The sequence below is a fragment of the Stigmatopora argus genome, chromosome 10, assembly GCF_051989625.1.
Source record: "Stigmatopora argus isolate UIUO_Sarg chromosome 10, RoL_Sarg_1.0, whole genome shotgun sequence".
In the NCBI taxonomy this organism is placed as follows: Eukaryota; Metazoa; Chordata; class Actinopteri; order Syngnathiformes; family Syngnathidae; genus Stigmatopora; species Stigmatopora argus.
Window position 1 is genome coordinate 1,539,114 of NC_135396.1, and position 18,935 is coordinate 1,558,048.

General features: G+C 40.3%; 1 long non-coding RNA gene across 1 annotated transcript; it reads left to right on the forward strand.

Moving 5' to 3' along the window:
• The first annotated feature begins 14,338 nt into the window (after positions 1-14,338).
• LOC144083425 (uncharacterized) lies at positions 14,339-18,568 on the forward strand. Its single transcript, XR_013303546.1, has 4 exons — positions 14,339-14,530; positions 14,597-14,660; positions 17,502-17,595; positions 18,479-18,568. It is a non-coding gene; the product is annotated as an uncharacterized LOC144083425 (long non-coding RNA).
• Positions 18,569-18,935: the final 367 nt, after the last annotated feature.

Genomic DNA, 18,935 nt, shown 5'->3' on the forward strand with positions numbered 1-18,935 from the left:
AATGTAAATGTATTTACAAAAGATCACCTGCAGAAAGCATTACAGAAGCAGACTTAATGGTTTATTCCAAAGTGTCATTTTACTCATTTGCATCTTTTGTATCCATGACTACGCAAAAAAAATGCGTATTAAGTAAAAACACACCTCTGAATCAAATAACTGATGATATGTATATGTATGTATATGTGTGTGCATGTGTGTGCATGTGTGTATGTATGTGTGCGTATGTGTGCATGTGTGCATGTGTGCGTGTATGTGTGTATGTGTGCGTGTGTATGGGTGTGTATGTGTGTATGTATGTATGTGTATGTATGTGTGTGTGTGTATGTGTGTATGTGCATGTGTGTGTATGTTTATATATATATATATATATATATATATATATATAAATACATACATCTATATGTATATGTATATATATGTATATATGTATATATGTATATATGTATATATATGTATATATATATATATATATATATATATATATATATATATATATATATATATATATATATATATATATATATATATCACTAGTAAGGTTTCCTGAATTGTATCCAGGTTTTAGAGGAGACAATTCACTGTATTGACATTGCTGACAAAGTTATCATCATCCCGCCTACGACATCCTACGATGAAAAACCTGAGCCAGATTAAAATTTCCTGTTCCGAGCTTTTCACTGAAATGGTGAGAGTGCGACGTTATACTTTTCCAAAATACTCTGGTCCTCCTCGACCAGTTCATGGCCCCCCTTCGGTCTATCAAATAAAAGTTTTGTTCGTTCATATCCATGCAACAATTACTATTAAAGATCGACAAGTAATACACTCTACCGCCGTATGTCTCTTTGTGTGGGGTGGGAAAGGAAATATGTCAGCCAATAACCATTAGTCTAAAGTCATACTTAAAAAAAATAATGAATAAAACAACTGAGTCTGCAACTAGCAATTACTCTTTTGACAGTAAAAAGTAAAATGAAAACAGCTGTTCTTTTATTCCCCTCTTTATCTAGGTATTAACACACATTGGTGTGTGTTCCAATGCACACACGGGTCTTTGAATAGCCTCGTTGCTTTTGGCCAGGGTTCCAAAATGCACAATATATATGTTTATCAAAGTCAAAAAGATGACATCATCAGGGTGCTGCCATCAATTTGCGGGGCTAATGTCTCCCAGCTGTGCGGCCTCGGTCTACGTATCCCCCGTCTGTCTCAACGCGGACCGCCTTTACGGGTGTGCGTGAGCGTCGTGGGCCACGCGGTGGAACTATTTACACAATAGATAAATGCGTGTCGTTTTACAGGATTCAAAGGAGAAGGAGCGACGTGAGGCTAATAAAAGTCCCGGAAACTGCCGTGGTAAGCAGTTCGCCGGGGTATGGTTGGTTCCCCGAAGAGCTGGCGGCGGCGGACTAACGTGGCGTTTGATGTGGCGCGGGGCCCCGATGAGAACACTGTTTCTGGTTTCCATGGTGACCGGTGCAGTAGGGATGCTGTCACTTTAAGGCACGAGGTCGGGGAGAAAGATGGAGTAGAGAGGGTAAGCGTAAAAAAGTTGCCTATTGTATGGTTTTAAATAGTTTGTTGCTTTTTCATGTGGAATTAAGCAACAAAATGGGATGCTGTGGTTATGATAGGACAATAATATAGTGGTCGTGTTGTAGATGGGCGGGAATAGGGAATTACCGTAATGTTTCAAATGATAGGAAATGTTATTATGTCTTTTGGGAACTGGCTATGCCACATTGGAACAAAAAAAATTAACATTGTATGTTAATTGTATACAGTCAGCTCTATCTTAATTGTACTATGCAGAAAAGCTCAGCACTTTAACAGATTAATTCGATTTCTAGAAAAATGTCTCTACAGTGTCCTTGCATTTATCTTGTCGAGCTCATTGATATCAATAAAACACCATTGTTCCCATTCCAAATGTAAAAAAAGGTCATGGCATGTCGGAAAACTCATTTTACCAGACTGCCAATTGACTCTTAAGGAACCAATACTGGATTACATCTCCATCTGTGAACGCCATTTTGTATACATATCTAAAGTCTTTGGGGGCCAGTCAAATCATCGGCCAATGGAGAGAGAGTTCCTGACAATTTGGAGCAGATCCAAAGAACACAGCATATTTTTTTTCTCCACATCTCCCCTCCTCGTGTTGATATGCACTCTAAAAAAACACGGCTTGCTACTTTACCTGAAAGCTCAGTGTCAAGTCCAACTTGAAATAAATGTTTCTTCCACCTTTTCTGGTCATTTACTGTCTTATGACTGTGTCATTTTCAATTGAGGAGGCAACTGGAAGCCATACACTCCCTATCAATGCCATCTAGTGCTGAGAGCGAAACACAGCACGCTGTCACTTTAAAACACTCTGCAGGAGGCGCTGAGAGCCAGCGATGCTATCTGCGAGCTGGCAGCCGCTTTATTTAGAAAAGGAAGCTATTAAAATGTCTTTAACCGAGAACTTAAGACCTGCGGCGGAATACGTGTTGGAGAACGAGAGAACGAAAGTGGGAGAACGGGTGGAGACTTGTGAGTAACAACTGCTGGGAAAGGGTGTGTGAGGAAGACAGGGCGATATTGTTAAAAATGTCGCACCAAATGGAGAGGATCCTACTTCAAATTATTTGGAGAGGGAAATCAGCAGCCATTGTGTAGTTCATCATTTAACGTGGTAAAATGTGGCTCGGTCGTGCGGGGAGGAGAGGCTCCTTCGATGAGTTGGCTCGGGCATCTGATTAGGATGCCCCCTGGATGCCTCCTTGCTGAGGTGTTCCAGGCATGTACCGCAGGGAGAAGGCTGGGGAGATTATGTCTACCGGCTGGCTAGGGAACGCCATGCAAAAAACTGGATGAAGTGGCTGGGGACAGGGAAGTCTGTGCCTCCATGCTGAGGTGTTCTGGGCACGTCCCACCGGGAGAAGGCTGGGAGACTATGTCTCCCGGCTGGCTCGAGAACGCCATGCGAAAAATTGGATGAAGTGGCTGGGGACAGGGAAGTCTGGGCGTCCCAGCTGAGGAGTTCCGGGCATGTCCCAGTGGGACAAGGCTGGGAGACTGTCTTTTGGCTGGCTCGGGAATGCCATGCGAAAAACTGGATGAAGTGGCTGGGGACAGGGAAGTCTGTGCTTCCCTGCTGAAGCCAACATGACACTGTGTATTTAAATGAGCCATAAAACTGGACGGTTTGTCTCCCTTATAATGAACAAACAATGCAAAACACCAAATGTGAGCTCATGAATAGCAATGAAGATGCGGTGCCTATAAAACTAACAGATATTTGAACAAATATAGACAGCTGATATGACAACTCAAAGGTGGGCTGAGCATCGTTTACGTGTCAACATGTCCAAGTAGTATACGCGTATGTTTGCCATATACTGCTCCACAGAGTCAAATTAATCGAGAAAACACGTTTTTTAAACACGAAACTGAATAGCGCCATGCTCTCGACATTAAAAATGTTCTTTTGTGCGTCTGAAATTAATTAATGGCACACCTCAAGACACCAACATACTGTGCATTCTATTGCCATCCTGCTGTTCAAGTCCTGAATAAGCATCTTAACAAGAAAGCCATTAAAAAAAGCCATAGACAAAATTCTATTCAGCAAACTGCATGCATGTAGCAGCGGTAGCAGCAGAGAGACGCATAACTACTGTCACATGGTTGCAGCTTGATTAATTCACTCTCCCACATGGCATCCCACCCTTGAAATCTCTACTGGTCGAAACCCCCCGGTGTATTGTTCCGACATTTGGAAGTAGATGAGGCGGCATGATAAAGGTCCACTGAAATAAAACCCGAAAATGCGAAAATGAGAGACAGAGGTGCACGTTTAACAGTGGCTTTCATCAGGGAATAATTAGAAACGGCAAAGGCAATGAAAGGTTCACTTCATCCTGCTGGGCTCATTTCATCTGCTCATCAAATCTCAAGATTGTAGTATATAAATAATAATAAGAATATATGTAATAGCATAATTCCTCTCTCAACACCGACCGGCATCTGTTCCGCTTGAGACAGTTACACGGCTCGTTTCCGGACTAGGTGAAGTGGTTGGGGGTATCGGAGCCAAATCAAACTACAACAAGCCACATCCCCTCCTCTCGTTCCAAAGCATGTCACTCGGAAATCGTCCCCGATGATTGCCGTTTCCTGTTGCTCTATCAGCTTTAAAAGTTTGTCCTCATCCTGAACTTGTTACGTGAATCATGCCCGAAACCACATATGTCAAAGTGGCGGCCCGGGGGCCAAATCTGGCCCGCCGCATCATTTTGTGTGGCCCGGGAAAGTAAATCATGAGTGCCGACTTTCTGTTTTAGGATCAAATTCACATGAAGAGTATAGATATATATTAAATTTCCTGATTTTCCCCCTTTTAAATCAATAATTGTAATTTTTTAAATCATTTTTTTCTGTGTTTTTAGTTCAAAAAAATCATTTTGTAAAATCTAAAAATATTTAAAAAAAGCTAAAATAAACATAGTTTTAGATCTATAAAAACTGAATATTCAGGGCTTTTAATCCAGTTCATTTAATCCATTTACTAAAAAAAATCTAAATATTATATCTAAAATGGTCCGCCGGCCCACATGAAATCGAGTTGACATTAACGCGGCCCGCGAACCAACCCGAGTCTGACACCCCTGCCCTAAACACTCCTTAACTTCTGAAACAAAAGTGTGCTAAAATAGTATAGTAATAAATGCGAAAGCTTTGGCGCGGTAGAAAAGACTGAATTGCTTTTGTTCGGCTAGTTTCGCAGTCTAAGAACACCCACAAACAATGTCTTTTTTGGCAGTTTAATTGTTAACGGGATTAGTCAAGAACATGATCCGTCTCCCTGAATATACCAGAACTGAAGAAGAAAAAAAAAATTGTATGTTTGCATTACCTGAAAAATGTCTGGCAAGCAGAATGACCCAACTGGATAATTAACGATGCTATTTTTCCCAATTGTGCGACACGTTGGCAGCTTGTCCAACTCTTCTTTCATCTTTTCTGAACCGCTGACATGGACTTAATGGTTTTATCAGGGAAGCTTTCCCTCGACCTGGAAAGATTATTAATGGCAGCTCGTCTCAGTGGCTTCTTTTTTTTTTTTATAACTTGTGCTCTCGGGTCAAAAGGGACAGGTCCGGCTGGACGGGATTACTCTTGAGTGAATGCGACTGATCAAAGCGTACATGAAGCGTATCTTAAAGGGGTAAAAAAAAGGGATTAACGGTTCTGTTTTAACAGTTCCCGACTTGGCTTGAGGTTGTACAAGCGCTACATCGGCAGCAGGGGGATGGCAAGGAAAAATTGGGGTCTCAGAACTGTCTCAGAAGGAAATCGATCAATAATTTTAACGTAGAAGAGAATTACTAAACTATATTCGGTCTCTAAGTTTTTTTTTTTTCGCATCTTCATTCCTTTTATTGATGGTGCAGTTTGAATGTGAGCCAAATGTGAGCTAAACAAGTATTATGTGACTGAATTCACTCACAAAAGAAGTAATGAGCAATGAGGCTATCTAACAAAACAAAACAATTAGCACACAGTGACTAAATATAGAATGCCAATACGAATTTCATTCATTACCACATTAATAAAAGGAAGAATGGCCGCCATTGGAGTCATAAACATTATGCTGGGGTCTCGAAACTATGAAAATACGCAAAAGCTGTATAATTATATGCTCTAGAAGGGTGTCAGACTCGGGTTGGTTCGCAGGCCGCTTTAACGTCAACTTGATTTCACGTGAGCCGGACCATTTTAGATATAATATTTAGATTTTTTTGTTTATAAATGGATTTAAAAAACTGGATTAAAATCCCTGAATATTCAGTTTTTTAAAGATCTAAAACAATGTTTATTTTAGCTTTTTTTAATATAGTTTTAGATTTTACAAAATGATTTTTTAACTAAAAACACAGAAAATGGATAAAAAAAATACAATTGTTGATTTAAAAGGGGGAAAATCAGGAAATGTAATACACATCTATACTCTTCATTTTAATTTGATCCTAAAACAGAAAGTCAGCACTCATGATTTACTTTCCCGGGCCACACAAAATGATGCGGCGGGCCAGATTTGGCCCCCGGGCCGCCACTTTGACACCTGTGCTCTAGACTGATTGGACACTCTAAATTGCCCCTAGTGTGAGTGTGAGTGTGAATGGTTGTTTGTCTCCTCGTGCCCTATGATTGGCTGGCCACCAATTCAGTTTGTCCCCCCCGCCAAGTCAGCTGGAATAGGCTGCAGCACCCCCTACAACCCTAGTGAGGATAAGCAGTGAAGAATAATTAATAGCAGGGGAAAAATCGCGATAAGTGAAGACGTGATAAACGAGGGATTACTGTGAACAATAAAAATGAAGTGAGCTAAAAAAAAGTGACCAAAGTGGTCAGTTTTTTTTCTATTTTGCTCACTTCACATAAGTAGTCATAAAAAGATTGCTATATAATAAAAATGAAGTGAGCTAAAAACACTGGTGACTTTTTCTTAGCTCACTTCATTTTTATTGCACATCAATCTAATGTCAATATTCCCAGTGAAGCATCCTAAAACCCACGTTTGCATGTGATGGCTGCTGCTTCAGGGCAAAATAAAGGCAGCGAGGGGGCAGACGCTAATGGCACTAGCATATTCAGGCCTCCTACTCTGGAATGCCGAGTGAGACACAACACTTCAATTCACACACAAGAGAGTCGGCGAACTATTCTTGGAGCAGATATGTGGAGTGGTCCCACCCGACGTCCCCCTTTTCTCCTCGGAGGCCTGGGAAGAGAGACGAGGTGGCATCCTGCGAGGTTTTAGGGGTGGCTTTGAGACCTTGCAGACAACCAGGCCCAAAGGAGAAGCTTGAGTCTGACCAGAGCTATTAGCGACTTCGCCAAACTTCGCAGTGACCTCGTTTTCCTTTGTCGGTGGACGAAGGTTGAATATTGGCGAAGGCATTCGGCCGTGCACGGTCACGATGACTGTGCGGTCAAACAGTGGGCCGATTCATGGTTGGACAGCGCCGGCTTTGTTGTTGTTTCTTCTTGCGCTTCTCTCCGTTGATATTTTTCTGTTTTTTTGTCTGTGTGTGAATGAGTCATTGAGAAGAAGATATACACTCAATCATGGCCGTTCCCGGTTCGAAAGTTATCAAGACGTCAAAAAACTATTCATCTTCTTTCATCATTCTGAATCATCGGGAGAAATGAATTTAAAAAATTCTGAATGAGGCAATCTAGATTAAAACTGTCACGTCTTGTTACGGATTTGGGTGGTGTGTGTGTGTTTGTGTGTGTGTGTGTGTGTGTGTGTGTGCTCTCTCCAGCCTTCCCTTCCTCTTCTAACCAGCTGTGCGTGATTTGGTCATCAGTTTGTGTGTGTCTATTTAAACCCTGTGTGTTTGTGAGTCATTGTCGGGTGGTCTGCTTTGTTTACTCCATGCTAAATGACCACGCCATGTCTCATGTTTCTCGTCTCGCCATGTCTTCTGTCGGGTTTTGGTTTTGTGATTTGATTTCTTTCATCTTCATTTTTCATCCTCGAAAGGGTTGCGGGGGTTGCTGGAGACTAACCCAGCTGTCTTTGGGCGAAAGGCAGATTACACCCTAGACTGGTCGCCAGGCAGTCGTAGGGCACACAGAGAGACAAACGACCATCCGCACCCCAATCATACCGCCACCAGCGGGAATTGAGCCCGCACCAAAGTCAGGCGAGTGAACCACTACACCACGAGGCGGCGATTTGATTTTTAAGTCCTTGTTATTTTCTAAAGATTCCTGCCTCAAGTTTTAAAGTTTTTTGTGAGAGCATTCCACGTCCTGGTCGCCATGATTGCTTCCAACTACGACGCCACGCTTACGTAACAGAAACAAGAGATATTGACAAGAATAAATATGAAAAAATATGAGTATTTCTGGAAATATCACAATAAAAAATGTTTCAAGGCCTTAGGCAGAAAACCCCAAGCCTTTATACTCCAAACAGTTTTTGTTTTTCACGGTTTAATGGCATGTCTGAGCGTGACCATGGTCACAAAATATGAAAGATATGGAAATTTTACAAAATGCAATGAGACGAAATAAGAGCAAAAGCAACCGAAATTGCAACAAGTGCGATAAAACGACGGAACAAAGGAAACGAACGACATCCTTGAGGAGTGACGGCGGGGCTTCCTGTTAGAATTCCATCTTAATTGACCTTCCTCTGTTGCCGTGGTAACCGCTGCACAGATAGCAAAGCTCACTGTTAACATAAGCAGTTCCTCTCCTCTGGGCCAATTGATTTTCAGCATCGGTTCGTTCGTCTGTCTCGTAAAAGTCGCTCTTACGTGGCGGGAGGAGCGTCCCGGTTGACCACGGACGAGTAGACAAGTCGCCAAGAGTCGACTTGACGCTAAAGTCCTTTCCAAATACGCTCCATTCGTATGGAAAATGCCTTCTATTGGTCAAATTCTGTCTCGCTAAAATGACATCTTACAGGTAGCCCAGTCATTTTAGATAATTGTGTCAAAGTGGCGGCCCGGGGGCCAAATCTGGCCCGCTGCATCATTTTGTGTGGCCCGGGAAAGTCAATCATGAGTGCCGACTTTCAGTTTTAGGATCAAATTAAAATGAAGCATATAGTTGTATATTAAATTTCCTGATTTACCCCCTTTCAAATCAATAATTGTCATTTTTAATCCATTTTTTCTGTGTTTTTTGTTCAAAAATCATTTTGTTTCATCTAAAAATATATAAAAAAGCTCAAATAAACATTGTTTTACATCTATAAAAAACTGAATATTCAGGGATTTTAATCCAGTTCTTTTAATCCATTTATAAAAAAAATCTTAATATATATAAATATATATATATATATAAAAGCTAAAATAAACATTGTTTTAGATCTATAAAAAACTGAATATTCAGGGCTTTTAATCCTGGTTCTTTTAATCCATTTATATAAAAAAATCTAAATATATATATATAAAAAAAGCTAAAATAAACATTGTTTTAGATCTTTAAAAAACTGAATATTCAGGGCTTTTAATCCAGTTCTTTTAATCCATTTATTAAAAAAAAATCTAAATATTCTATCTAAAATGGTCCGGCCCACATGAAATCGAGTTGACGTTAACGCGGCCCGCCAACCAACCCGAGTCTGACACCCCTGTTTTAGATCAATCTAAGAAGAGGGGGAATAAAATGAAGCTCAAGCTCAACCAAAAAAAAAATATTAGCCTAAAAAGGAACACCAAAGGAGTCCATTTACAAGATCAGAAAGCAGATGCTTGATAAATTGCACGTCAACAGACCCGGCAAAGCTTAAGAATCAGCAGAAAAAACAAAAACACACACATAGACGCACATGTTGGGCAGATGTGACCTATTTGTGTGCTTCAGGTCGTTGATAAAAATCTGAAAATAAGGGAAGGAAATAGGTCTTTAAGAGTGATGTTGAAATTTTCACACGACCGGAATTTAACACATTGAGACCGTCAGACTACCAGATTTGGTTGGTTGGAATTGGCGTGGGAAAATATTCAAAGTGCTTGTCAAGGAAATGACTGTTTGGGGAATTGGAGTTTGAGGAAAACCACTAAAGTGTTGCTTCATTTTTTGCCCAAGTGATCATGTATTATTATTGTGTAAATGTCAATCAAATCAAAAAGTTAAGGGCCGTTTATCACATTGCGGAAAAGTGTTTCTATTTATGTTCTTTCGTCATAAGACAAGGGTGTCAGACTCGGGTTCGTTCGCGGGCCGCATTAACGTCAACTTGATTTCATGTGGGCCGGACCATTTTAGATATAATATTTAGATTTTTTTAAATAAATGGATTAAAAGAACTGGATCAAAAGCCTTGAATATTCAGTTTTTTTTATAGATCTAAAACAATGTTTATTTGAGCTTTTTTTCTTAGTAAGGAAAAATCTCTTCATTGATTTCAAAAGGAAACCATTTTTTTCTTTATGTTCCATATTAAAGTGGAAAACAGAAAATATTTTTATATATTTTTAGATTTTACAAAATGATTTATGATTTTTGAACTAAAAACACAGAAAAAATGGATTAAAAAATTGAAAATATTGATTTAAAAGGGGGGGAAAATCAGGAAATGTAATATACATCTATATCTATCATTTTAATTCAATCCTGTCATAGGAGGTTTAATATGGGTTGAACTAAAACCTGAGAAAAGAACAAAAAAATGAGCATTTTAGCATCATGACAGTGTTTTACAAACCTACATTTTACACATGAGCTAAATGAGATCCTCCATATTGAAAAATGCACCTGTCGGTGGCAGTGAGTGGTTCCATCCCAATTAACAGAGAAAAACGTAGGCTAAGCGCAGCCGTCATGGCGGCCCAGCTGCATGAAGATTATGGGATGCAAGTGCGGGTTTGTGGCTCGCATGTGCGGTCTTTTGGTCGCCGTCTTTTGGTCGCCGTCTTTTGGTCGCCGTCTTTTGGTCGCCGTCTTTTGGTCGCCGGTCTTTTGGTCGCCCCGACCGCGACAACGGCCGACCAAAAGACCGGCGACAAAACAAGGTAAAACAACACGGTCTACGCATGAATAAAAGCCAACAATGGCCATGAGCAGTTTCACTGAGCCGACGTGTGAGTGTAGAAGAGTTTGTATGGAAGTACATGCGTTGTCCCTTTAAGAAGCGACGTCAGTCAGGGTCTTAACAAGTTCTCCAACAAAAAAACAATAAAATTCCGGGAAATTTGGAGCTTTTCTTTAGCCTAATAAATACTAGGGCATTAAGTATGACTAAATAGTCATTCGCAGTTTGTATTTAGAGAATTTGAGCAACGATTTAAATGGTAATCATCAATAACCTTCCGGCGACCAATCGACCGTGTACCGTTGCTCGTGTGGTTAATATGGCTGGCACCTAACTTTACAACCTGTCAAGTTGTTCCTACAAGTATCTGAGACCACACAAAAAAGACATCCCAACATTGGAAGATGGGTGGTCTGCCAAGGAAGAGGCATTATAAAGAAATCCTAGCCTTTACAGCAAAAAAAAAATAGGAGGATGAAAGAGATTTGTGGTAGCATTACAAGAGAAGAGGCCGAAAAATCAGTGAATGAGCAAAAATGAAAGAGATGGTCAATGAGAGTGAGAATGAAAGCATCACGCTTCAATGACTGTTACGCCAAAGGGCCAGCTTTTGCTGACCTGCTTTCTTTTCACTAGCAGGAAAAAAAGCCCATGCATTAACGCATGGACACAAAACATCTATGCGTAACGCCCGTGGACATTTTACACGCCCGCTTAGACTGAGCTTGTGGATGGTAGCGGCATCATACCAGCACATTTAACCCACATTCCGATCGCGGTGACCATCTCGGACTTCTAAGATGATTTTAAAATCTGTTTTCATAGTATCAGGGTCTTGGAAAAAGTTCATGTTGGTTTGTTATAGGAAGCAGTCATTGGTGGATAGAAGATGTCAATGTAAAGTGAGGTTGTTGAGTACTAGATTTGGCATCATTTGGGTTCGTGAGGATTAGTTTTCATAACTTGTTTGGTACCGTACCAGTGGGGAAGTATTAGTAGTGTAACTGGGCAGTTGCAGTCAAAAGAATAGATTGTCATGGCAACAGTGTGGACCAGCGCGAGCAGAGCGGCGAGAGCAATAGCTATTTTGCGAGGGAGTTTTTACATTCTCATTGTCAACATGGACGCCTTCTTAAGACACTAAAACTAAGAACTAAAATCAAGTAAATTGGAAAGTGTGTATTCATGACATTTCACATTATTTTCTGAAAAAAAATATATTATGTTGCAAATCCTGACATTTGAAGAGGGGTGGGTAGACTTTTTATAGCCTACTTGGTTCAGAGGAAACCTCGCTTGTGCTATTTGACCAACTTTTTGGAAATATAGGATTTTATTGACATTTTTATTCTCCATATAGGCAATTCCACCTCTGAAAAATGTCTTTTTTTGTGTTTCTCACATATTTTAAACAACATTGGTATACTTTTAGAATTTTTACACGTTTTTTTGTAACATATTAGAGCACAGGTGTCAAAGTGGCGGCCCGGGGGCCAAATCTGGCCCGCCGCATCATTTTGTGTGGCCCGGGAAAGTAAATCATGAGTGCCGACTTTGTGTTTTAGAATCTAATTAAAATGGAGAGTATAGATGTGTTTTACATTTCCTGATTTTCCCCCTTTTAAATCAATAATTGTCATTTTTTTAATCCATTTTTTTCTGTGTTTTTAGTTCAAAAATCATTTTGTAAAATCTAAAAATATATTTAAAAAAAAAGGTAAAATAAACATTGTTTTAGATCTATAAAAAACTGAATATTCAGGTCTTTTAATCCAGTTCTTGTAATCAATTTATAATAAAAAATCTAAATATTATATCTAAAATGGTCCAGCCCACGTGACATCAAGTTGACGTTAAAGCAACCCGTGAACCAACCCGAGTCTGACACCCTTGTATTAGAGCTTTTACATGTAGAATGCATCTCTACTCACCAAAAAATTCAAGTTACAAAACTACTTCTGGAACGAATTAATTTGTAAGTAGACGTAACGCCGTTTTTTTTTTAAATGATCTCTTGGGCGTTGCCACAATCTGAAAATATTAGAACCGCAATATCCACAAATCCTCCCCCAAATACCATAACGTCCACACATGTATTGCAATCAATTATGCACGCCGCACGCCACTGTGTCCTACTGACACACTAACACTCCATCGAGCAGAATGCGGTGAGCATAGTGGAGTGAAGTGACCTTTCTTCATGCAAATCTGAAGAACAGACACAAAAAAACCCCATCCTCACTCGATTGTGTCCTTCCAGCAAATCGAAAACACGGACCACTCACATTGTCCAGCTTGTCTTATTTTTTTCTTTTTAATTTACCCAGACCTCCCCATCGTTCATCCTTTACGTCAATAAAAATCTCCTCGCGATCTACCAGGCGTGGCACGCCCACTGAACCTCACCTTCCCCATAATATGGAACCATAATAGAAAAGATGGTAGTAAATGAAGCCTATTGGTTGCTGTCATGTTTCCTCCATTTTCCAGACTAAGCTACTACCAAGCCACTATTTCATTCATCTCCAAAACACCTTTCCCCCCACACTGCGTCGTCATGGTCACGCCGTAAACCATTGTGCGGGTTTTGAATGGATATAGATGAGAGCATGAGAGACATATTAACCATTTAAAGACAGTGGATCCCCCCCTGCCCACCCACCCAGCACCCCGTGGGATCAATAGAGACGAAGCATTGCTGCACTGATGCCTGCACTGCATAGAAAGATGCAAGATGAATGTCAATGGCAGTTCTCGTACATCTGGATGGGATGCAGCGGTTTGCCCTCGGATGTGTAATCATCATGTCCCCCTCTAAAATCAGCAATCAGCTCGACTTTATAGTTCCATTAAAGTAAGATCACGTGTTCTTGCGTTTGAATGTCTTTTTTTCCTTCTGTTTTTACTACCATGTTTTGACAATTGACACCGGCTGTTTTACTCACCGCCACTGCAGAGTGTCTGACAGCGTTGCAGGCTGTCTGCCGTATCTCGGCCGCGCTCCCGGGCTTTAGCAGGTTCTTGGTGAATCTCCGGGTCGATTCGGACGCCATGTCGTCATCCGAGCGGCGGCAGGGGGTCCGTACAGTCCGTTGGATCGTTGTCCGCAGTCAGCCCTGCTCCTCCTCGCTGCCAACATGAGCAGACAGAGCCCTCTGTTTACGCACACGCCGTAGTATACACGGTGGGAGCAAGACTAAAAACTGACAAACATACATTTCCTGTTGTTGATAGTAAAGTAAAACACATACCTACCTAAGGAAGCAAGCGACTCTTATTTTGAAAATCTGCAGGACACACACCTTATAGTAATCTTGGTGACTTTACATTAAACAGAAAGATAATTTGCTATTTATCGTAGAAATTCCACGTCAGTAAATGACAATAACCACAAATAAATGGAAAATAGAAAGATAAAATAGTCCACTTGGGGTACCTGGTGTTTGATCTTAAAAGAGATGAGATCAAGATGCTAATTAATTAAGAGTCCGGTCACGACCAATGTGACATAAATCACAATGCGACTCTACAGCGACACTTGGCGGTGATAACAAAGAGTACAATATTTTGTGAAATCTCATTCAAAATAAAACAGACTAGAGCTTCATTTTGTAAGTGGAAAAGTTGTATATTTTATTTATTTTTAATTTAGCGAGGTGTCGAGTTGTTTTTTTGTAGAAAAAACACTACATCTTCCTTTCTCTGCGACCCTCACAGTACTGTAACGCCCTCTAGCGTATTAATGCAACACTGCAGTCGACATTAGTGCTTTCAGTTCAATTACACTTACACAAACATCAAGACTTGACTTTAAATCTGTACGCTAACGAGAGCATTTGCTTTTTTAATTTAAACGTTTTCGGAAAAGCAGTTATGTTAGGTAGATGGCAAATGTATGTTAATTCGAAGCCCTATTAACACTCGATCACAGCTGGCAGTAAATTGAAGTGCTTTCTTTAAAATCTAGTAAACAATCAAGAGGTAACATAGATAATTATGTGATGCAAACGTCAAGCTAACATTAAACTTCACCCCCCATTTTTTTAGAATCACTTTTCGAAGATCGATGGCTTCACAAACATCTTGGAAAACAAGAATCTACTAAGTTTTGGTGAGTAAAATGTCATTTACCTCTCTCCCAGTGTCGCCGTATACTAACTTGATAACATGGAAATCGTTTTATTTTAAAATAACGACAAGATGGAGATTTAAAATAACAACACGCTGGAGATTAATAGTAATCAAGAAAATGACCATGTTTTTACAGCAGTCAATTAGCACATACGTAGTTGTATGTATTCACATTGAGCTAACTTCCTGTTAGCTGTTTGTTAACTCGTTGTGTTGAACAAACAATATTTTAGTGCACAAACTGAAAGGTGAGCAATTTCATCCGAAATCGGTTCATTCAATGATCTATTGAGATAACGTTATGCGCTATTTTCCTTTTAATCGAGTGTGTTTACTTGCACTACTAAACAAACAAACATTTCTAGTGTTTAACACAATAGACAAGTGGACAATATTGTTTTCTATTCTGAGCTCCCTGGACTCAAACAAGCTATCTATATCTTGAGATGTGTTATTTGTACTTTAGTTGAGTGCTGTATATTTCCCGATCGCTTAAATAACTCTATTTAAAGCAGGGGTCTCAAACTTGCGGCCCGCGGGCCAACTGCGGCCCGCGGAACGATAATTTGCGGCCCCCGTCTTAATATGAAAGATCGATTTTTTTTTTTTTTTTTTTTTTTTTTTTTTTTTTTTTTTTTTTTACCTCTTTCCCCATGATGGCGCCGTTTAAGTGGCAGCCAGTGGCAGTAGCTCTGTCCACTCATGTTTTTCTTGTTTTACAGCATGTTTTACATGAAAAATTAGAGGGAACATTGACATGCACCTGCTTGTGGCAGGTGTGATACTGGTGTGCCGATAGCGAGCAATGATGATGTCGTGACCGGATGATTCGCCTAAAGATGTTTCGCCGACGGACGTTTGACAGACGGACAGGTCGTACTAGTATTTGTTAGTTTAATGATTAAATACAAATACTAGTATTTGTATTTAATCATTAAACGCTGTTTTCAGCTGGATTTGACCGAATTTGAGAGCATTTTGAGCCGTTTGGCGAATGGACGTCTATAGACGTTTTTTTGCCTCCATCGCGATATCATCCAGTATTTGTATTTAATCCTTAAATGCTGTTTTAGGATGGATTTGACCCGATTGCTGTCATTTTACGGCTCGGTTCTGCTACATCTGCCTGCCCAAGAGTGCTTATTCCCGGACTGCCATTGATGGTAGACGAACATTGATTTTTACTATAATTTGGACAACACCGGCGGCGGGCCGGATTAAAAATCCTAACGGGCCGTATATGGCCCGCGGGCCGAGGTTGAAAAACTTGTACACACACGATCCGGCGGGGCGAGCGTTCGAATCCCGTTTCGGCGAAACCTCCGTTCGGCCGAATGAACGTTCGGTGGAACGTCCATTCGGCGACCTGCCCGTCTGTCAAACGTCCGTCGGCGAAACGTCTTTAGGCGAATCATCCGAGGACCGATGATGTCGCTCACACTGGTACTCAGTGCGCTCAGGGAGGTTGTCTTTCTGCTCAGACCAACAAAAAATTAGAGGGAACTTTGGTTCGGAGCTGAATGAACCAATCACGGTGAGGTATACGGCTCTGGAGGGCGGGACATCGGCCGGGCTGTCCAGTGCCTCGCTCACTCATTCATTCATTCCTCCAATCAGCTGGGCGGAGGAGAAGCCGTGAGGCCGATCACTCCGCTCGGCGCGCACACTCCTCCGCTGCTCTCAGCATAGAACTGAATGTTTTATCAGTGCTTTTCTTGTGGAAATCCTGATGCGGCCCAGTCTCACCCAGACTCGGCCTCTAGCGGCCCCCAGGTAAATTGAGTTCGAGACCCCTGATTTAAAGCTACTTAAAAATGTTTGTGCAGGCCGGAGATCATATATTTTATGTAGTCGTACCCTACATGGCCGCCAAGTGGCAGTATTGCACCGCTCTATGTGAGCAATAATTATCTTCCTTCACAAATATACAACAGTTTATCATCTTGGAAGTAAACACAGAAATCATTGAGTATTTCATCATTAATCTGTAAAGATTATTTAATGGCTCACATTATTCCAGTTTCATAAACAGAGAAAACATTTTTTTCTTTCCCTGTGTGTAATTATGATGTATATAGTTACTACCCTACACCACATTCACACAGTTAGCAAATAATTGTCATAAATTACCCCACAAATAAATGTCGGAACATAAACAAAACAATCAGTTAATGAATAAAATATTTATGAGGAGTTGAACCTCTAATAAAGACACACTATTTTTTTCTCAAGTCATTTTATTTATATTAACATATCCCCCAAAAACTTAGTATGTATATACAACTACAATCAAGAGTAAACATTAGGATTTTAAAACCTTTTACGAGTTAATTCCAGAGTCCTAGAAGTTAATGTGGGAGAAAGCAAGCTTTTTATTCCCTAAAAATGGATCATTTGGTGGTGGATAGACTTAAAATGAAGGGTTTATGCACTTACTCGATATAAAATACATGCAGCTGATAGGCATTAAAGATGTAAATCCATCTAACATATGGACAGGAACTTTTAACATGTATGCCTCTAACTGTTAACCAAAAGTAGATATCATGTGAAAAAGCAAAATTAAAACAATGCATAAAATAATACAAAAGTGGAGGTTTCATGGTCATGCTTGCGCCACACTTTGTAGGCATGACCAATCAATCCACGATTAATCCAGCTGTCGTACAGTAAATTTGGTATTAAAACATAGCTGGTATTCAGTAACCAAAGCACAGATGTGGGAACACATCAAAAGAGCTATATGTTTATTTTTTTCTCTTGTGTTTATCTTAATTGCCACAGTAGATGTGTTCAAAAGCATTCCTCTTGACTATTGCAGGGGTCTTCAAAGTGGTTCTCAAGGCCCGCTTTTGTTCCAGCCCATCCAGAATAGGCCGTTTAACCAATGACGTTTCTACAAAAGAGAGCAACAGGTGACTGAAATAAACTGTCAAAAATGTCAAACTCTAGATTGGTGAAAAGATGTAATCCCGTTTTTTACCGTTCCATTCCTAATTCAGTGTTTCCCAACCTATTTTTGCATTGAAAAAATCTCAAAGCATTTAAAACTGTCACCTATATTAACAATATAAAGCAATTCTCATGAGGCTTTAGCAACAGGAATCAAAGAGTTTGAGTTTGATTTATTTAATAAGGGACAGCACGTTAATGAACGTATTTATATTCATGTTAATGAACATATATATATATATGTTAGATTGTAGCATAAATGATGACAACATAGGAGACATACAGTTTGTCTAACAGCCAGGCTTTAAGATGATTGGCCAAGAGGTTCAGAGATGGGAGTTCAAGTATGTTCATTGCTACAGTAATTCCTCGATTTTTGAGTCTTCACTTAACACAAATTCACTACTTTGCGATTTTTTTCCCCGCTATTAATTAAAAAAAAAATATAATTTTTTTTTTTAACTGTGAAAATCCATGCTGAAACTTGTAAGCGGAAGCCTGGGTTCAAATCCAGCTCACGTCCACCTGTCTGGAGTTTGCATCTTCTCCCAGGGCCTTCGTGGGTTTCCTCCGGGTACTCTAGTTTCCCCCACATTCCAAAAACATGCAAGGTAGGCTGATTGGACACTCTTAAATTGCCCATGGGTATAGATATGGGTGCGAATGTGCATGGTTGTCTGTCTCCTCGTGCCCTGCGATTGGCTGGCCACCAATTCAGGGTGTACTGGGATAGGCCCCAGCACCCCCAGCGACCTTAATGAGGATAAAGCAGTTCAGAAAATGAGATGAGACAATTTTTTTCTTTCGGAATGTTACAATGTGTGATTGATTTCTTGTCATTTTTAGTGTGTTGTGAAACGCCGCTCCCTTGAAAACTTCAATTTGAATGTCCCATTGCTTCACTTTGGGGGTGCTGTACTACTTCCACTATGCACGGTAAGTCCCAATATCCCTGATATTCTTACATGTATTGTGTAGTCTTTTATTTTTTTTTAACCGCATTTAAAAACAAAAGCATGTTGTCATCACACCATTGAAGCCTTTTCGAGTATTTTCCTTTTCATCTAGCTTGACAAAGTCAGTCCAAATGCAGGATTGCAAAAAAAAAAATCCCCACTTTGTTCTTGACTTTTATTTGCTCTTCTAACAAACACTCGTACATCCTTTCACGGCCGCTTCTCATTGGTTCTCCACATACGTGCGTGCCTATGAGAGACGAGTGTCTGGTGCCTGGGGGGGAATCCGTCGGATAAAAGGCGGCCATCGCCGGCGTCCTGACAGCTGTAGATTAAATTCCCCCCAA